Below are 12,405 nucleotides of genomic sequence, written 5' to 3'. Positions count from 1 at the left end.
ACAACACACACACACACACACACACACACACACGCACACATGCACAATGACATCCTCAAACACACATAGCCTACACATACTAGGTAACACACACACTGTAAAAAATGCTGTTGAAATTGCGGCAAAAAACTGTCAAATTGCAACAGTCAGTGACCGTAAAATGTAAAACAGTTTATCTCTGTACTAAATATGGCAAGCTACTATTTAGTCAAAAAGCACTACATAACTTTATTTTTGACAGGTGTCATATGTAGAAAATACTAGACTGTTCTCTGTAAACGAAGATATTGGAAAATACCGTTAAGTGAGATGAAGTAGTCAAGAAACGGTACATAACTTTATTTTTCACTGGTGTCAATATGTAGAAAATACTGAACTGTTCACTGAAAAGAAAATATTGGAAAATACTGTTAAGTGAAGATGAAGTAGTCAAGAAACGGTACATGACTTTATTTTTCACTGGTGTACACATATGTGCACAGCAAATTTGTCAGAGTTAGATTGATCAGAGTTAGACTGGTGTTCAGCCAAAATCTAAACATCAAGAGTTGCAGCAACACTACAGAGTGTTATTTGACTCCTCTGGATCCGAGTTGTTGAGCTAAGAGAGCTAGAGACTTAATGTTTAACTCCCTAGAGAGTTATGAAAACATGCCTCCCCAATTTTCAAATGTTTTGGCAACATGAGCAGCCATTTTTGTTGAGTCCCCTATAAGTGAACCAAACTCAATCCTCTGTTAGTGAACCAAATTGTGAACCAACAGACAAAGAACTCTGTTCTGCTTTTCTTCACATTGTGTATACTACAAAAAGTAGGTGCTCTTTCTGGTCGTGTTAGGCTGTAACGCCGCATTATGTAATAACGGTGCAATATGTAATAATGAAACAAATTATTACATAATGTGGTGACAATCGCCGCATTGTGTAATAATTTACGCATTTCGTAATACATTTCTTGAACGCATTTCGTAATAACTTTTTTCTCATCTTGTAATAAATTATTACAAAATGCGAAATTTATTACGGAATGCGGCCGAAACTTTTTTTTTTGATGGAAATGTAATAAGATGGTGCATTGTGTAATAATCTATATGGATATGTTTTTTCTGCACTTGGATTCAGTAGGCGCAGCACACACACACATAGTCTCAGTGACATGGTATAGTCACTGCCCTCTCTCTCTCTCATTCTTCTCAGTTCTCAAACTGCTCGAGAGTCGCGAATGATGCGGTTAAAACCGTTAAGAAATAATTTCACAACTTGTTGCGTGCAACGAGTCCAACGAATGTCTCGCACTTTCTGCTACATTACACCAATTTACAGCGACATTAAATAGGCCAGGTCTAAACACTTCACGAGGTGGTGAAAACTAAATTAAATATCTAAATTAAATATCTTGGATAGCCTATATAGACCTAGGCCTAAGTAGATTTGTTGCAATACAGATTCATTTTCTAGAGCCAGAAGTGTTCCGCTGGACTGACGAAACCGAACACGATCAAGTTTGCAACTTCTTCTTTCCTCGTGCGCTGTCCGTCAGCACCACCTGTCATTAGACGTCCGATTAGCTTTCATTACGTGCTGAGGGAAAAACTCCCGCCATTAGGCCTATGTGCTGTTGCACTGTTGTGAGGGATATCACCAAATAATTTAGATAAAAGTCAGAACATTATTTTGGCAATGAAAGGCACACAGGTGGCTGGAAGCTCAAGCAGTCTTCAGTCTGTTCATTTAAGCTTTTGGGTGCTCTTGGATATCGGGGATCAGTTCATGTAGAGAGAAGAGTTCATCCAGGCACTCCAAAATAAGGTGCCCAAACGATAAGTTACATTAAAAAGCCTTTAATGGTACTGGGCTGGGGTTACATTAAAAAGCCGACATGTTTCGACCTCACCAGGTCTTCATCATTGAAAAGAAAGGCCTCCCTTAAATAGTGACATCACCACATGTGACCCATTACGCACTACACACATTTGCGCACACCATAGAAAACAAAGATTAAAAATAGCCTGGGGTAATAAGTGATGCCACAGAAAAAATGACCAGAAGTACAAATAAAAATCACAAAAAACAAGTAAAATCAATATCCTCATTTAGACCAGTATAGCGCATGGCATCCAGTTGGTGTATCCAAAAAGTCTGCCTCTGATTAGGCCTAAGTCTTTTTAGCCTGTCCCCACCCCTCGGAAGAGGTTTGATATGCTCGACGCCCTGTATGCGCAGCAGAGAATAATTTTTACCATGGTATTCATATGTTTCGCCATGGGATAGTCAAAATTGCCCACTCTGATACCATATTTATGTTCTGCTAGCCTATCTCGCATGCGCCTTTTTGTGCGCCCGATATAAAAGAACCCTTCAGCGCGAGGACAAGTTAGGCGGTATATGACAAATGTAGAATTGCAATTAATGAAATCTCTCTGTCCATATTCATTCGTGGTTTTAGTATCCACAAAAGATTTGGCTTGTGTAACATTTGGACAGTGGGGGCAGTTCATACATCTATGAACTGTCGTAACAAAAAAAGGACGGGACTGCTGCTGGCGATGATGTTTGTTTTTGGTCAATAACGTGTTGCATTGTAGGGAGCGCGCTTCACTGTATGCGTTTTGGGTGGCGTCCTTGGAATATTCATTAACTAATATTCACTTTCTGGATTTGACGATATATAAAGACGCGGAGGGACAGCTGCACACCACCTTATTCAGAAAGGCGACCTCTCGGAACACCATTCTGAGAGCGGATTCATTCCATCCCCCGCATCTCATTAGAAATATTCCACACGGCCAATTCCAGAGATTAGGCGTATCTGTGATTTCGAAAATGATTTTCACGAGCAGGCCGAGCTGATGGAGAAAAGATTCAGTGATAGAGCCTATCACCCTAAAGCCATCCAAAACGCATACAGTGAAGCGCGCTCCCTTCAACGCAACACGTTATTGACCAAAAAGAAACATCATCGCCACCAGCAGTCTCGTCCTTTTTTTTGTTACGACATATAGTACACAAGCGACGCGGATCAGGCAAATTATTAAGAACAATTGGTCCATTATTGAAAGTGATGCGCAACTACGTGAGGTGTTCCCAAAACCACCCATGGTGTCTTTAAAGAGTGCACCCAGCCTAGGAGATAAATTAATGCGCTCTCACCTACAGGTGAAAAAGAGAGAAACCTGGCTGCGTAAACCTATTGGCACCTATAGATGTATGCACTGCCCTCACTGCCCAAATGTTACACAAGCCAAATCTTTTGTGGATACTAAAACCACGAGAGAATACGGACAGAGAGATTTCATTAATTGCAATTCTACATTTGTCATATACCGCCTAACTTGTCCTTGCGCTGAAGGGTTGTTTTATATCGGACGCACAAAAAGGCGCATGCGAGATAGGCTAGCAGAACATAAATACCTGTATGCTATCAGAGTGGGCAATTTTGACTATCCCATGGCGAAACATTTCAATGAATATACCATGGTAAAAATGATTCTCTGCTGCGCATACAGGGCGTCGAGCATATCAAACCTCTTCCGAGGGGTGGGGACAGGCTAAAAAGACTTAATCAGAGGCAGACTTTTTGGATACACCAACTGGATGCCATGCGCTATCCTGGTCTAAATGAGGATATTGATTTTACTTGTTTTTTGTGATGCTTATTTGTACTTCTGGTCATTTTTTTCTGTGGCATCACTTATTACCCCAGGCTATTTTTAATCTTTGTTTTCTCTGGTGTGCGCAAATGTGTTTAGTGCGTAATGGGTCACATGTGGTGATGTCACTATTTAAGGGAGGCCTTTCTTTTCAATGGTGAACGTAGCCCTGATGAAGACCTGGGGTGCATCCCAATATGTGTCCTTGCCTCCTCCACTTGTGCTTGTCTCCTCGTCCCGCCTCCTGGCCCCTCCTCCGTGGAGAAAACGATAAAGTTTCCCAGCTGTCAGCCTCGCCACAACAACTTTTGAGGGACTGTTTTTCATTCACCATCCCAATTGCAAATGAGAAAAAGACTTTACAATTGAGCTTTTGCAAGATATTGAAATATAATGCTGTTGTCAGTGATGTCATCATGACGAGAAGCAAGTGGAGGAGGCAAGTGGAGGAGGCAAGGTCACATATTGGGATGCACCCCTGGTGAGGTCGAAACATGTCGGCTTTTTAATGTAACCCCAGCCCAGTACCATTAAAGGCTTTTTAATGTAACTTCCCGTTTGGACACCTTATTTTGGAGTGCCTGGATGAACTCTTCTCTCTACATGAACTGATCCCCGATATCCAAGAGCACCCAAAAACTTAAATGAACAGACTGAACAGATTGCCAAAATAATGTTCTGACTTTTATCTAAATTATTTGGTGATATCCCTCACAACAGTGCAACAGCACATGGGCCTAATGGCGAGAGTTTTTCCCTCAGCACGTAATGAAAGCTAATCGGACGTCTGATGACAGGTGGTGCTGACGGACAGCGCATGAGGGAAAGAAGTTGCAAACTTGATCGTGTTCGGTTTCGTCAGTCCAACGGAACACTTCTGGCTATAGAAAATGAATCTGTATTGCAACAAATCTAGTTAGGCCTAGGTCTATATAGGCTATTCAAGATATTTAATTTAGACAGAATCCTTTCAAGCCGTGCAGCATCAACGTGGTCATATACTGTCTGCACTTGTTCCGTTGCCTGCTTCATAGCAGAGAAGGAATGGCTTGCTGTTGTTGAGGATTTGTAACGTGGATTATCGAAACTGAAGACTTGATTTCTTTTATTGATACCTTTTTGTTTTGTATAATTACGGACAATGCAAATAACTGATTTTTGTGACGTTCGGACATTTTTGGAAGGAATATAATCGAATTAGTCCCGCCGCTTGGGTTATTGTTTTTCGCGTGCATGTGGATGAGCATAGGCTATTGAATTTGATTGCAGCCTAATAGGCCTACTGAACAGTGGACTGAAATTGAAAATATGACAAAGAGTGGCATTTTTCTCGGGTGCTATGACTTCTTGCTTTGCAAGAAGACAGTCTCCTCACTCCACGGGCAAAAAGCACCATGGTCAGACCCTGGCGCGCATGTAGGCAGACATGAAAGACTCACTACTCCACGGGCAAATATCGGAAAAATTAAGCACCACCAGCATGGACAGCTCCCCACGAGTCACTTATAATGGTTGGTCTTTTCCTGGGATTTGATTCATGTTGTTTGGGGGAAAATATTAAAATAGCCTTTGTAATGTTAAGAATATTTCCAAAGAGCCAAGATGGGGCTTAAGATCAATATGGGCCAGGTTTGTCTCCGTGCGTACACACACACACACACACACACACACACACACACACACACACACACACACACTCTCTCTCTCTCTCTCTCTCTCTCTCTCTCTCTCTCTCTCTCTCTCTCTCTCTCCTCTCTCTCTCTCTCTCTCTGTCTTTCTCTCTCTCTCTCTCTCTCGCCACAGACCCACGCAAGTGCAAGACAAGTTTTCACCTCCTCGTGAAGTGTTTAGACCTGGCCTATTTAATGTCGCTGTAAATTGGTGTAATGTAGCAGAAAGTGCGAGACATTCGTTGGACTCGTTGCACGCAACAAGTTGTGAAATTATTTCTTAACGGTTTTAACCGCATCATTCGCGACTCTCGAGCAGTTTGAGAACTGAGAAGAATGAGAGAGAGAGAGGGCAGTGACTATACCATGTCACTGAGACTATGTATGTGTGCTGCGCCTACTGAATCCAAGTGCAGAAAAAACATATCCATATAGATTATTACATAATGCACCATGTTATTACATTTCCATCAAAAAAAAAAGTTGCGGCCGCATTCCGTAATAAATTTCGCATTTTGTAATAATTTATTACAAGATGAGAAAAAAGTTATTACGAAATGCGTTCAAGAAATGTATTACGAAATGCGTAAATTATTACACAATGCGGCGATTGTCACCACATTATGTAATAATTTGTTACATTATTACATATTGCACCGTTATTACATAATGCGGCGTTACATAGGCTTTTTGTCCTCTTTTAGTCCAATAGATCTCTTGTGATTGCACTTGTTCCAGGTGTAACTTGTCAAACCACTGATAGGCTGGTTGTAACAGGCAGAGTTTGATGTCAACACGCTATTTGATTAGTAGCCATCAATGAGTATTAACTTAGAGTACAACCCTCTGCATGTGTTCTAGTTCATCCTGCGAAAAATTCTCCACCGCAATAATTTTTTCCCTTATTGGACTTTGAGGCTTTGCCATCAGAGTTTTCGATTGAGAGGCAAATTGACACAGTAAACCTCTTCAAAATTCAGAATATATTTTTTGCATTCCTCCTACCCAACAGAAAGCAATGGAGGTTATAATGAATTAAATATTAATTACTCCACAGAAAACATATTGCCTGTCTGCTTGGCTCCAGGTGCCTCCACGTTGTAGATTGGACAACAATGAAGCTGGCAACTGAATAAACTGTGCAACAGTTAAGGACTGCAAATGGCAACAGTTTGCACATTTTGCAGTAATTCACTGTAACTTATTATTTCTCCGGTAGCAGCCTACAGTTTAGCCTCATTTAATGTGTAAAATATACCTATAGGCTAGTATAATCTGAAAAAGTCTACCTGGGACAGTAATCCCTTGATTCAGTCTCTTAGAAGTAGCCCAGTCTATTTGAAACTGTCATTCTACCCCATCCAAATCAATCTATCAATCAATTCCTGACCTCACCTGAGTGGTAAGGGCTGTCATGCAATGATTAACTTACTGCCTGCACCTGCCAAATGCTTCATCACTCGGGTCACATGGTTCACTTGAACATGTATTTAAACAGGGACTGTTGCATTGTACTGCTCACTGGTTGCTAGCTAGCTAGGTGGCTGGCTGGCTGTAAGGCCGGCTGGCCGGCTGGCCTGCCCTCACCTGGCCTGGCCTGGCCCGGCCTGGCCGGCCCGGCTAGCAGGTCACGTTGTAAGGGTGGCTGCATGGCTTGCTAACTAGCTTGTTTGTTAGCTTGCTTGCCCCGCTAGCTTTGGCCTTCATTTTCCTTAAGGTTATTTTCAGGCCCTTTTAAAATAAAGAATGGATTTGCATACCCTTCATTGATGATACTAGACTGGTCCACCTGCCTGCACTAGACAATCTGGCAATTGGGCATTTATTTAGGTATCTAATTAAGTTGATGTTTATTGGACTCCAATGAGTAGAATCAGTCCAATCAGTTGTCTGTGATTGCAACTCCATAATTGGACTCACCTGAGTATAATCAGTCCAATCAGTTACCGTAATTTATTTAACGGTACGTTTTGGCAACCACTGCTGCCATAATTTTACCGTAAAATGTAAAAAAAAAAAATACCGTTATTTATCTAACGGTAGGCTTTGGCAACCACTGCTGCCATAATTTTACCGTAAAATGTAAAAAGGAAATATACCGTTATTTGTTTAAAGGTAGACTTTGGCAACCACTGCTGCCAGCAATTCACCGTAAAAACAACTGTTCTTTTTTTACTGTGCATACAGCACACACACACGAGCACCACCACGCATGCACACACACACACAGGCAGAGAGACACACACACACACACACACACACATACACATACATTAATGCATGAGCACACATGCTGTGCACAAGCAGACATACGTATCTTATCTTCCTAGCTCTTCCCTCGCTGCATTTTCACATCTTAATCCCTCTGTCTTCACTCTAGAGAGGTCATCCCTCTTTCTACTTCTCTCTCTCTCTCTGTCTCTCTGTCTCTCCCTCTCTCTCTCTCCCTCTCTCTCTCTCTCTCTCTCTCTCCCTCCCTCTCTCTCCCTCTCTCTCTCTCTCTCTCTCTCTCTCTCCCTCTCTCTCTCTCACGGCTGTCTTTTATCTTCGCTGTTATTCTCTACTGTCTTCTCCTACCTGAGTACGGAGAGAAATAAAGAGAAAGAGAGAGAGAGAGAGAGAGAGAGAGAGAGAGAGAGAGAGAGAGAGAGAGAGAGAGAGAGAGAGAGAGAGAGAGAGAGAGAGAGAGAGAGAAAGAATCATCAGCTTGGAAACACAAGGCAGTCTTTTAGATACGTCACCCCTCTATCTCTGTAGACCTTTCTGCTCCTGGGTGGGGTGGGGGAGGGGGGGGCACATGGAAGCAACATGAGTGAAGAGAGATTCCGTGTTCCATTCTGTCAAGCAGTCACAGCAGTAAATCAAAACAATTGAAACATTCGTGTCGTACATTTGACTGGCAACCGTCGTTTAGCTCCTCTTTGCTTGTGATAGCTACTTTTCTTTTTCCTCATAGGAACGAATTTAGCTTTTTTGGTTCACAAATTCACAAATTCACATGTGTCCACACTGCCACACTTCTCAAGCTGCTATGCCAGGTGTAGTGGCCGCGGTACGCGGGGGTACGCAGTCCACCCACTTCTCCTGAAGTGAGATTTGAAAAAAAAAAGCTTCTGCCCATGTTTGAATACAAAAAGGAATGATCGCATAGCAGTATTGCAGGTGATTGACCAAACAGATGAAAACGGAGAAGCAGTGACGGTAGATTAAGGATAGTTGGGGGGTTTGACATGATAAGTTATTATTAATTAATGAACTATTTGATGACGTTAAAAATCGCGTACCCCCACTTTAAAAATCCCCACTACACCACTGTCTGCCAGGACAATGCAGACCTACAAAGGCAAAGTGCAGTAACTATGCCAACACTGACACTGAGAAAAATGCCTTCAAAGCCTTGATATTAGGGTAGATATTCTAGCTACTGCAAATTTGTCATAACAGTATCTCTAAAACGGGACACATTTGGACAATAAGACTTTGTCACAAGACAAAAGAGGTGTAATATAGACCATTTTCAGTCTAAACTCAATTTTGGCAAAACTGCACTTTGCGTTTGTAGGGCAGACTGTGGCACTGGCATCCACTGGCATCACTGGCCCTGCCAAGCCCTGTCAGCTGTTTATGAAGGTCCTTTTCTCCATTACTAGCATAATAGAGTACCGCAGCTCCGTGCCAAGTACAGTGGGCAGCCAGCTCTCCTTACCACCCTTAGACTGGCCAGCTGCTTTGGAAGCCACTAGGAGAGGCAGGCAGACAGACAGGCAGGCAGACAGACAGACAGGCAGGCAGACAGACAGACAGACAGACAGGCAGACAGACAAACAAGCAGACAGGCAGGCAGGCAGACAGACAGACAGGCAGACAGACAGACAAGCAGACAGACAGACAGACAGACAGGTGGACAGACAGATAGATAGACAGATAAGCAGACAGACAGACAGACAGGCAAGCTGACAGACAGACAAAAAAAAACAGGTTAAAAAAGTATGTTCTCAAAATATTTGAGTGCTAAGAATTCACACATAGGTGACAGGACCTCTGACCAGTCATTTCCAATAATAAAATACAAAAGTAAAAAAATGGAGATACACCGTTTTGCAAATAAACCCAGCCTGACAGGCAGAACAACACAGGGAGGGAAAGAGAGAGAGACAGGCAGATTGACAGGCAATTAGACAGACAGGCAGACAGTCAGGCAGAGGCAACAGAGACAGGCAGGCCAAGAATGTGGGAGCTGCTGCTGTGTGCTTGTTTGGGGTCAAGGGAGTGCTATGGAGTCTGTGTGTGGGCAAGGGAGTGTGCACAGTAAATGTTGTGGTGTTAATTCAACACTTAAAGAGTTCGTATAAGTCCACATTATGTTAAATCAACTCTCAAAGTGTTAAATTAGCACTACAGAATTTACTGTGTGTGTGTACTTGTGTGCCTGTGAGTGATTCTACGATTCCCCTACGCTTTTGGCAAAAGCAAAATGTCAATTATCAGTATTTTTTTTCAACTAAATGACCTAGATGTTTACATAGTGTATATATTTAAGTTTCCAAACAAACAAATTGCCAAGCTTAATCTTAAATCATTTGATAAATACTCTAATGAAAGCGAACATTTGCTTAATTATTTTGTCAACAGTGTTATGGACAAATACTATGTCATTTCAAACATATATAAAAATACTACAGAGTTGAAACAATATATGTTTGAAAGTGCTTATGTCCCTTAGCAGTAATGTTGTCATTAATATGTGCAACTGATATAGAAAATGTGATTGTTGAGCTTCATAAGTAGGATTTTATGAGTCACTGTGATACAGACTGACACATTTTTCATCATAAATCCCTGTAACGTCTGATTTGAATATAGTCACCCTCCTTACACAAGACTTCCTTCTCCAGAGATAATCCCTAGTGTATGTTCATAGGATTTTTCTAAACACATAAGGGATCAATAGCGCAAAAACACTTTCAAAACAACCATGTTACTCAACTGTGTTACGGTCAAAAGTGCAGGGGAACAAGTCGGCACTTTTTTAGGAGAAAAAACAGAGCAGACAAACCCATCTCCCTAGAACACAAATTATTTTGTTTGTTTGTCTGTCAATATGAATATAAATTGGCAAAAACATACTCCTCCTCAACTTTCATCAGTGTTGCCAGATTGGGCTGGTTCCCGCCCAATTGGGCTGCTTAGGATGGCCGTGTGCGGGTAAAAATGGCATCTATCAGAAAAACCTTCCCACTGCCATATAAATCAATAGAATTGGGCGGGTTTTTAGGGCGGATTTTGATCATTTTTTGGGCTGGAAATCATCAGCCTCATCTGGCAATCCTGACTGTCATACTTAATTGTAACACCATTGACGGTAACACCGTTGACATTTCAGCCATTTTTATGGTGTTGTGCTAACTGAGGACCTCAGAAGTTCCACCACAACACCTTAATCAATTCATGTATCTGTATGCTTTATCTGTGTTTTTCTACATGTGATTTCTAATTCAGATTCTTATGAATATGTTGATAACACAGTTGACAGGCAATTTTCCCGCTATGAGAACATGAAAAAGAATGGATTCAATTATGGAAGGATGGAGCTCAAAATTTACCAAAAAGTCTTCCCGTATCCTGCCAAAGAGGTTATGACATCACGTGATGTTATTCGTATGGCCTAAGACCAAACCATTACTGATTTATGGAGGAGGTTTCAGACCGTGACACGGTTAACACAGTTTTCGTGGACACACACAAAATGACAAATTTCATGTATAATGGAAAGGACAGTGGTCTTTCTGACAGTTTTGTCATATTGTGATGATTACTGTGAATCAACATTTGCAATCGTCTTGGGCAAAACAAGTTTCTTTACATGCTAATATGAAGACTGAATCTGACATTTGGAAAACAGGACGGCATGAAAACGCCCAAAACCAGTATTAAATATTCATTCTTGCTGAGGGAAATAATGTTATGTCTACACTTTCTGTATTATATGAAAGATAAATGTTTTCTAATGTCCAAAACATCATTGGATGCAGTTAATAGTTAGTGGAATTGCCAAATAAAATCCACGGACTTAAAAGTGTAGGCGAATTAGAGAATCACTCCTGTGTGTGTGTGTGTGTGTGTGTGTGCATGTGCGTGTGGGTGTGGGTGTCCTTATGTGTCTGTGTGTGTGTGTGTGTGTGTGTGTGTGTGTGTGTGTGTGTGTGTGTGTGTGTGTGTGTGTGTGTGTGTGTGTGTGTGTGTGTGTGTGTGTGTGTGTGTGTGTGTGTGTGTGTGTGTGTGTGTGTGTGTGTTTACTGTACGTGCGTGCGTGAATGTGTGTGTGCACATGTGTGTGTTCAATGTATTTAGTGATAGGGCACCCCAGGCAGGGGTTGTTGTGTGTGTGTGTTGTTGAGAACAGCAGGGCCACTTATTGAAGGCCAGCGCTGCCATAAAGCCACATTACAGCCACACCATGTGACTGCCAACTCTGCTGCTGCCTGCAGCCCTGTACCAGTGTTGCCAGGTTGGGCTGTTTCCCGCCCGATTGGGCTGCTTAGGATGGCCGTGTGCGGGTAAAAATGGCATTTAGCAGAAAACCCCGCCCAATTTTTGCCATAGATTTTGTGCTTTATAGGTGGGTTTTGAGCATTTTTGGGGCTGGAAATCATCAGCCTCATCTGGCAACCCTGCCCTGTACTGTGGTCCACAACAACAGCCACCGATTAACAAAGAGATGACTTTTTTGGCAATAACACACATACACACATACGAGGGTGCAGACGGGGGGGGGGGACAAAGGGGACAGTTGTCCCTGGCCCAGGGAGAGAGGGGGCCCAGAATTGGGTCCTCATTACGTTATATATATTGGGTAGGGGGGCTCTTTCAGACGACTTTTTCCTGGGCTCAGCCAAAGCTGTCAGCGACCCTGCACACACACACACACACACACACACACACACACACACACACACACACACACATACACACACACACACACAGCCCCTCTGCATTCCTCCCTCTCGCCATCTCTGTTCTCTTCATTTCTCTTTTCCGAATTGTGCTCTTCTGTTCATCTCTCTCTCTCTCTCTCTCTCTCTCTC

Source organism: Engraulis encrasicolus, chromosome 11 (genome assembly GCF_034702125.1).
Source record: "Engraulis encrasicolus isolate BLACKSEA-1 chromosome 11, IST_EnEncr_1.0, whole genome shotgun sequence".
Classification (NCBI taxonomy): Eukaryota; Metazoa; Chordata; class Actinopteri; order Clupeiformes; family Engraulidae; genus Engraulis; species Engraulis encrasicolus.
The sequence above is the reverse complement of the archived record's forward strand: the minus strand, read 5'-3'. Positions refer to the sequence as shown.